The 7,851-nt window shown below is 52.1% G+C and overlaps 1 protein-coding gene across 5 annotated transcripts in view; it reads right to left on the reverse strand.

Moving 5' to 3' along the window:
- Window positions 1–6,820, reverse strand: part of BRD3 (bromodomain containing 3) — a 31,536-nt gene extending 24,716 nt beyond the window's left edge. For 2 of the 5 annotated variants that reach the window (XM_087879708.1, XM_087879706.1), the window contains exon 1: window positions 6,340–6,469. The gene's annotated coding sequence lies outside the window, so the exon portion shown is untranslated. Of the gene's footprint in view, window positions 1–5,305; window positions 6,135–6,226; window positions 6,470–6,652 lie in introns of those variants that run through there. The other 3 variants (XM_087879709.1, XM_060691705.2, XM_087879707.1) reach the window with 3 other exon arrangements.
- Window positions 6,821–7,851: the final 1,031 nt, after the last annotated feature.

A 7,851-nucleotide genomic window follows, 5' to 3' on the forward strand; every position in this document is an offset into this window, starting at 1 on the left:
GGTTCAAAGGCAGCGGCTCGATCCATATACGTGGCAAGCCATATGATGACTTCGTTTTCATTTAACATTCGTAAGGAAACTAAGCAAACAAATAGTTTGTTCAAAATAGCTAAACATTACCCTGTTTCCCCCAAAATAAGACCTCCCCTGATAATAAGCCCAATCGGGCTTCTGACCACATGGCAACAAGGCCAAGCGTTTATTTCAGGGTTCAAAAAATTATAAGACAGGGTCTTATTTTCGGGAAAACACAGTATTTTTTTTTACATTAGGCTAAGACAATGTGACTCAAAGTACTAGCAAAGGGACTATATAATTTAAAACTATTAACCATAAGGCAGTTGGGGCATTTTCATTCTGACAATAAAATAAAATGACACACCAAGAGCAAAATCCAATTTCTATACCATCAGTCATTTCAAGTGAATAAAGATTTGATCTTTTCAAGGATTCACATAATAAACCGAAGTATAATTTGTTTAAATATGGGAAATGTCCCGAAGAAGGCAACAGATATATCTATTCCAGGAGTGACTCTCTTTTTTTCCCAGTGAAAACTACAAACTCCACCAAACGCCTCCCATCACTGGGTTTAATAGTTACAGAGCTCCCCATATGAAGAGATGAGTCACATAAGAGCAAAGCTTTTCTTGAGGGTGGAGTTTCAGTAAAATAAAAACTTCCAAACCATGAACCAAGGGTTTCTTCAAACATTTCTGCCTATCATGGGCCAATCCATGTGGCCAGAAGAGAGCGCAAAGGGCAGGGATGGCCCAGGCTGTGGCCTTCTGCAACTGACCTTCCAATCTGCAGGGAGCCCCACCACTTTGGAGCCACCTAAATGGGCACAAAGTTGGGGACAGTTTGCAAAACCTCCCCCTCTCCCCTCATAGGCACTAACCACATTTTTTTCTGATATTTTGAAGCAGTTTTTCATCACCATAACAACAGTTTATACTTTGGTATCAATCCCCAAAATGTTGGTATAGATTAAAACAATAGTTCCCACAGCCTAGAATTTGCAAAGTTACTTCTGGCTATAAATGATGGGAAACTATCCAGTAAATTCTCCTGATTGCACACAACCCATCATCCAACTCTCCGATTCTCTTTCGGCTACCACTACCTGTGTGTTAACAACCAAAAAAGTATGTTGTTGTTTTTTGTTCCTTCCCTCCTGAAGAGATGCAAGATGCAAGGGGGGGAAAGGAAGGGCTCTGGAAAACTCATTCCAGCAGCCTCCCTGTAAATGTTATATTCAAGCACAATAATGACATGAGTAATGCAGAACTCATGGAGCCACTTCCTACCGTTCCCAGGGCGCCTCCTGGGCACCACCACCTCTCATTATCCAGGCCTCTGCTTCAAAGCAAAGCGAGGTGCTGGCTTCGTTCAGTCATCAGGTGGAGCCCAGATGCTGAGGCTGCTCTTGGGTCGAAGCTCAAGCATTAATCCTCCGGCTCTCATAAAGTGCACTCAGTCCATGCTTTGAAACGTGTCTGAACACTCAGGAGCTCCCAAAAAGCTCATCCAAAGTGCCTCAATGAAAGCGGCTGCACCTCGACCAGGCGCTCTCTGTGCACTGTGGATTCCAACTGCCATGCTGAAGTCAGAGGGGCCTGCCTGCCTGCCTGCCTGGAAACCAGAGCTGAAAAGGACCAGGAAAAGCCCCTGTATTGAGCCCAGGAGCCAGAGGAGCAGGGACACCGCTGGTGCTGGAGAAGAACTTGCTTTGCCCTCCAACCTGCCCAGATCCCCCTGCAGAGAAATGGTCACAAAAGAGGCTCTGGAAGGCAGCAAACAGCTGATGGGCGACTGCAAACCTTTCTCAGATCCTGGCAATTGTGTTTACTTATGGACTAGTTTTTTATCCTGCTTTTATTTTTTTAATTCAAAGCAGCATACATAGCTTAATGCTTCCTGTTTTCTCCACAACAATCCTGTGAGGTAGGTTGGGGAGAGGGGGAGAGAGCACCTGCCCCAGAGTCACCCATCCGGCTTTCACCCCTAAGGGAGGATGACAATTTGCATTCTTCTGGTTTCCTTTAACTGCTACACCAAATTGGCTCTCACCAATTACTTTGCCAAGAAAAAAGAACTCCTGAGTCCCACACACAGAAAGAAAGAAAAAGCTAACTTTTCCCAAGAATGGCATGCAGGCGTACACACACACACACACACACACATTTTCGGGCATCCGGTTTTCGTATTTGTCAGAAACAATAAACCTGAATGACAGAAAAATTGCTGCAATTCTCCCCAGAATTTTTTATTGCTGTGAATAAATGAAGTAACAGATAAAGCATAAAGGTCAAGCAGCCTCCAAATGATGAGGGGGGGTCTAGCAGGCACAAAGTACCATTTTATTTCGGCTCCGAGGCTGCTGCATTCTGGATTCCAGAAACTTCTCTGTTATAAGGCAGCACTTAAATCCCGCAGGCGGCACCTCCACCCCCCCCCACCCCCATCCCATGGCTCTCCTCCATCCAGGGGCTCCTTCTACCTTGGGAGTCGGCCAACCCAACCACTTCAGTCTGCCACTCTTTGGCAGGCTGCTTAGCAGTTGAGTTTTGCACGCTGCCCTCCTGGCAATTAAGAGTTTTCATCATCTCTGATCCTTGTGACTAGGAATTATGGGAGCTGTAGTCCAAAACAACCGTAGGGAATCAGGTGATTTACCCCAAGTTCCTTCCATAACCTGTTGCTGGGGAAGGCAAGTAATTACAAAGACTGTGATTTTAGAAAGCCATTCAGCCGGCTGAGCTGTTTTTTAAAAAGCCAGAGTAGTGATTTTTCTTCTTAGTTGAACTTTTTGCACACTTCCTCAATGGAATAAGCTTAGACATCCTCATGAAGAAGGTGCCCGTAGCACATGAACCAGCGTAGCTCCTTCTGCTTTCCTGTGATTCAGGCAGAGCGGGATGTTCAAAAGCCAAAACTCCTTTCCACAAACCAGCATAGCAGAGACCTCCAGAGATGCAAAGCCTCCACTGCACCTCCGGTTTTTTTATAGGAGGGAAACATTAAATTCAATGCACTGCGATGGTACCCCAACTCGGACAAACAAGCTAACAATAAACAACAAAGAACCGCCAAGAACCACTGAGACCACTTCCACCCACACTGACAGGGCAAGCCACGGGCATATAAAATGAGAGCAAACCCTGCTCCCTATACCAGGCGTGCCCAAGCTGCAGCTCTGGAAAGCAGTCCCACAAGATCGTAAACTTTTAACGTTTATATGTGTATACAAATTAACTATATTATATACAGTTATAACAGGTGGAAGACTGGCAGAATGCATCCATGGCAGTCAGAAGACAAGACAAAAATTATTTAATTTCACAATATAGAGACAGATTTAACCATCGTTTCAATTGGGAAAATGTGAGCATCCTAGACCAGGCCAAGTCCAAAAATGCCAGGGAATTTCTAGAAGCCTGGCACTCTGACAAATCAGCCATCAACAGACACATAGGCATTAACAACATCTACAGATTATGCAAAAAAGACCATCAACCAGCTCAAAAGAGAACCAAAAAGACCCCAACACCTCTCCACCAGCAATCAGCACCCAGATCAGCCAGATTAACTCCAGGTTAACTTCAGACCAACAATCAAGAAACTGCCAAAGAGCCATCAGTAAACAGCCCAAACAAAGAAGCCCTAAGAAGTCCCCACCCACACAGACAGGCAAGACACCAGAATATAAACTGACAGCAAACAGCACTCCTTACTAGAACTGATGATGTTACCTAATTGGGTAATGAAACGTCTGAAAGAAAACAGCCAAGCTCACAGAGCGCCAAGGACCCCACAGAACCTCAACTGCTAGGCAACACTGTTTCTATGGCACATAAAAGCCCAGGCAGAAGAGATGGCTGAAGTCGGCCTGACTGCACAAAGCCATTTCAGCTGCTTTCTATGAAACGGCTACTGTACTGCAGTTGGTAAAGCTCAGATAGCTTGAAGTGCAAACGTTAACTCATCACGGCTCATTCAATGAGCCATGCTTAAGAAAACAACGTGTTAGGCAGTGTGTGAACCAAGACACAGAACGTCTCAAAAGGTTACAGATGAAGCCTGCACTCTCTGAAATGAGGCTATTCTATCAGACTCACTGCTGAATAAATCCACTCGGGACGGGACGGGGGGGAGGCACACAACTTAAGTACCAAATTAGGCTAACAAAGTACACATTCAGCTTCCAAAGTTCATCCACAACTTATGAGAGGCCCTCTCCCTTTCACCCATCTTCCCCAGGCAGGGCTGGAAGAGGGAGCACAAGCATCTCTCCTAACTTCTTCAACAACTTCTGTGCCGGCTGGGCTTGGTAGTTTAGCACCACCTGGGCAGGAATAGGAAATGTTACTTGACAACCAAAGCAGTGCAATCACAGGGCCATTGTAATCTTATAGGCAAATGGATTTATTCCTAGGTGTGCACTTAAGTATTGATAGACGCCTCCACCGCAGTTAGTTATTGAATTTCTGCTCTTCAAAAGCTCCAATCAATTAGTCCTGCAATCCAAAGACTATCCTCTAAGTGTTTAGAATAAATATTAGAAAGTAGGACTATTCCAGAGAGTTACAGGTTGGAAACCAAACTTCAGAGCCAGAGTTGAGCAAAGTGACCTTTTCTACGGCAACCTAAAAGCCTCAAGTCCCCTCCTGAGAACTGAATTTGTTACCTCTGGTGGGAAAGAGAAAGGGAGTTCCTACCTGCTCTTTAAGGAGGCTGAAAGTTGGGGGGGGGGGGAAGACTTCAATAGTGCACTGGCTGTGTGTGCACTTTTCTGCCTTGGGTCAAAGTCCATCAGCACCAAGCAATGCCCAGAGAAACACTGGCTCAAACCATACTCTGCATTCAGCCATAGAGTAGCTTTGTTGCTGCCCACTAAATATGCCAGGGTTTACAATCGTCCCTCCAAAATGTGGCATTTATGATGAAATTTGCACCTGCCTTCTGCTAATATAAAGCACTCAAGTTGGCTTGCAACAGTTAAAAAAAACACAAAATATGAAGTCCATTCACCCATAAAACTAAAACCAATTAAGAGTTCAAAGCCTGATGAGAGAAATGCATTTTGACCATTTCCCTTAAAGGATGGGGCAAAGAACACCTCCCTACAGGACAGGAGAACTTTTCTGCCGGACTCCAGAGGCAGGCTTCCCAGGGGCCTCTGATCTGGGCAATCGGGCTGGGCTCTGGTCTGGTCTTTCCCCCAATCAATTATGGCATGTTTAGCAATGTGTGGTTTAGCATAACTTTTACGCAGGTCTCTGTCTGAGCAAAATCCATTCACCATTTGGACTAACAGGGAGTTGCGTTTGCACCCAGGCTTCCCGGTCCAGCTTGAGAGCCGGGTCCCCAGCAGCCCAGTGGGGCCACCAGCAACCTGCCAGTCCTCCAAAGCTTCTTCCCCGACCGACTCTGAAGTTTTGACAGGTGTCAGTAACTTTCTTCCCGGCTCTTCCAGGCTGCCAGGCCGGTCTTCTTTGACCAAAGCTAAGAAGGGGCTGCAGGACTTTGGCAGCTGGGAATTTTGGAGGAAAAGCAAGCGAGCCGGGGAACCCCCGAACCGCCCAGCGATGAATGGCTGCCTGTCTCGCCCAGCCCGGTGGGGAACTGCGGCGGCGGCGGCCCCCTCCATCCCGGCAGAGCTCAGCTTGCGCACCGGCCCCGCAGCCCAAGGAGAAGGAGAGGGCAGGAAGCCCCCCGGGGAGCCCCACGCCTCCCTCCGCTGCGGAGAAGAGCCGGCAGCTGCCCTCCGGCCGGGGCTGGCGGAGGCCGCGTGGGAGCCCACCGGGGAGGCCGCCCCAACTTCGGGGGAAGCGCCGCGGCGGAGACCGCGAGGGGCGCACCTTCCCCCGCTCAGGAGGAGGTCGCTTGGCGGGGAGGGAGGACGGACGGACGGGCCCCGGTAAGAGGCCCCTCCAGGCACACTCGGGAACCCCCGCTTGCCGGCCCCGGGAGAAGGGGCGATCCGCGGGGGGCCCGGCCGGGCTTCGGCCGCCCCCGGAGGCGGCACTTCGCCGGGCCCACCGAATGGCGCCGGCCTTTGTGTGGCCGCCGCCGCCGGCGAAGATGGCGCGGAGGGGGAGTCGCTTCCCGCCCCCCCCCCGCCCGCCTTTGTTGCTGTGGCGCCCCTCCCCCCGCGCGGCGGTTGGGGTCCCCGCGGCGCCCCTCCCCTCCCCTCCCGGCCTGGGCCCGCCCGCCCGCTTACTTGGGCCCGCCGCCCCCGCCGCCGCCGCCGCCGCCGCCCCCGCCTGGCCAGGCCGGCGGGCGGGCGGGCAGGCTGGCCGGCTGCTGGCTGGCTGGCTGGCTGGCGCTGCGTACCAAGCCGCTCCTGCCGCCGCCGCCGCCGCCGCCGCCGCTCCGGTCCGCTGCCGCCCGCCGAGGCCAGTCGGGCTGATGCGCGGACGGGGCGCAGCGCTGCGCTCATGCGCCGGCCGCGCGGGCCGCCGGGAAGCGTAGTTCGCTGGAGCGGCCTGGCGCGGCGCTCCGCCCGGCGGGGACTACAAGCCCCAGCCTTCGCGCGCCGCCTTTCTTCGCCGCGCCGCCAACAAAGCGCTCGGCGGCGGCGGCGGCCCGGCCAGGTAGGCCTCCGCTCGGGGGCCCCGTCGGGGGAGGTTTTGCCGGGGCTCCGTACCAGCGACCGAGGCGGCCTCGCGGGGGAAAGGCCGGAGTCGGCCCCGTCGCGCAAGCGGCCCAGGCATCCCCCGGCTCCGTTTCTGCCCTGGAAGCCTCCGAGGTGGAGGCCGCGAAAGGCCTGGCAGAGCCTCCCGGGGCGGCCGGAGCGCCTCTCCTCGGGCCCTTCTTCGTCATGGACGGGGCGGCCCCTCCTGTCAGGGGTCTCAGGGAAGGCCTGTGCGCGGGTTCCTGGGTCGGGGACCCTTCAAATGCCCGGCTTGACTACTGTAACATGCTCCATGTGGGGCTGCCCGTGAGGACCACCCAGAAGCTTGGACTGGTCCAGAATGCGGCGTCTCCAGCAGCCATGGATGGGCATGCGTGCCTCAGTCTTCCCTTGCAACGCCCCTGCCTTCCGAGGGGTATGGTTGGTGGTTTGTTTGCAAGCGAGATGCAAAGTGTACCTACAAAGTCTGCATTGCCATAGCCAGCGCATGGTTCCTTGAGGGCACACCTGCCTCCCACAGCATCTGCTCGGCCAATTGGTTCCTGCAAGACTGGCACACGCCATGTTCCGACAGACCTCGGAAGCCAGCCTTCTCTGCAGCAGCACCTGCTCTGTGGTTCCCCCAGAGATCTGGATGTGCCCAACTCTGCTGTTGGTTAGAGCTGTGAAAACTTGGCTCCAAAACCGTAAATTCGAGTAGTCCTCATATATTGACCACTTGTCCTGTGACCATTCAAAGTTACAGTGGTACTGGGTGGTACTTAGGATGGGTCCTCAAAGTTCTGGCTGTCCCAGCAGCCCTAAATGCCACATGGCCCCAATCTGGGCACCTGGCAGCTGGCTTAGACAAACAGTTGGCAGCATCTCAAAGTCAGGTGATAGTTATTTGCCATCTTTCCTGCCAGCTTCCTACAAGCAAAGTTAATGGGGAAGGTGGCAAGTCATGCTAGTTACTCTCACTCTCCCCCACACGCTCATTGTGCTCATGCCATGCTGGCCACCCACATGCCCTCCCCATAGGGCAGCAGCCATTTACCTGGGACTCGCCGTCCTTGCTTAACAATGGCAACGGAGTGTCAGGCTTGCTTAGGTTGACATCACACTTTACAAATATGCCTCTTAAGGACAAATTCCTTAAGACAAATTCCTCTGTATCATCATTGTTAATCAAGGACTTCTTCAGTGACTGTAATGCTCTTACTATAAGGTTA

Source organism: Pantherophis guttatus, chromosome 16, assembly GCF_059756535.1.
Source record: "Pantherophis guttatus breed Tessera chromosome 16, ASM5975653v1, whole genome shotgun sequence".
In the NCBI taxonomy this organism is placed as follows: domain Eukaryota; kingdom Metazoa; phylum Chordata; class Lepidosauria; order Squamata; family Colubridae; genus Pantherophis; species Pantherophis guttatus.